A 1,216-nucleotide genomic window follows, 5' to 3' on the forward strand; every position below is an offset into this window, starting at 1 on the left:
GGCCTACAGCACCCGGCATTCCCAGGCGGTTTCCCATCCAAGTACTAACCAGACCTGACCCTTCTTAGCTTCAGAGATCAGATTAAATCAGGCGCGTTCAAGGTAGTGTAACAATAATATTGTTATTTGTATTTTTTATGTTCTCTTTTCTGGTCAATGACTGTAATAAAATTGAACTGAACAGTCCAATATGGCAGACGCGTGAACGTATAAGGCGCAAGTGGGCTAACTTGTGAACTGCCTAACTGATATGGACCAATTTTAGTCCAGTTGTAGGGACAGTGAAAGGAAATTTCTTTTATTTCTTACCAGAACAACTCAATTTTTAATCAATTGTATTTATTTGTTTATTTCGGCCCAAGGCCAGCATAAATTAATTGCTCCATTGGCTATTAACTATTGCTAATTGGAAATTTCTCCACATATCTATCTGCCTTTATTTATTTTTGGCCAACAGTAAATGGTCAATTATTATTCACCAAAATATTCAAATCAATAAATACAAGAACAAGACTAGAAGATTACTTCAAAATACAGTGTTTCTTTCTTGAAATTAGAAAGAAATTTGCTGCATTTGTTCAATTGTAGCTTCAGATGTTATTTGACAAGGGAAAATGCTTTGTGGGGGTGTTTTAAATAATAGATTATGAGAGAATACTTTATATTTTGTATTACCTTTCATTTGATGTCTTAAAATGTTAATTAAACTTCATGGAGTAACAACATACATAAAAGAGAGTCTGCAAGCAGCTGAACCTAAACAAAAGATGAAACAGCAAACATATTTTAATAAGAAGACATTAAGAACAATAGAAAGCTTTCTAAGCAAACTAATTAGTGCCAAAGTACCACAGTATTACTCTCATTCATTTATCAACATCTAAACTTTTAATGCACAAAGAGATTTTGAAGTGGTGGTGGTATTTCTGGCAGTGATTGATTAAATTGCCCTACAATTTAACCTAAAAATTTTAGGGCAAGTTAAATTGCCCTAAACAATTTACAATGGGCAAACAAGTACAAAGACCTCTAAATACCATTGGCTAGGCTAGAGAGAGCAAAAGGGCCTAGATAACATGGAGGAATGGGCCACAGAAGTCAGGAGGCCAAATCATCCTCATCCTCATCTTCAACCTCATCTAATGTAGGTGCCCAAATATACCGTACAATATAGGTGCCCAAAGTAATATACAATTCAATAAAGCAGGAGTAATCA

The 1,216-nt window shown here is 34.7% G+C and overlaps 1 pseudogene; it reads right to left on the minus strand.

The window, feature by feature from the left end:
- Nucleotides 1–119, minus strand: LOC128348406 (uncharacterized; annotated as a pseudogene).
- Between the last annotated feature and the right edge of the window lie 1,097 nt (nucleotides 120–1,216).

The sequence above is a fragment of the Hemicordylus capensis genome, chromosome 2, assembly GCF_027244095.1.
Source record: "Hemicordylus capensis ecotype Gifberg chromosome 2, rHemCap1.1.pri, whole genome shotgun sequence".
NCBI lineage: Eukaryota > Metazoa > Chordata > Lepidosauria > Squamata > Cordylidae > Hemicordylus > Hemicordylus capensis.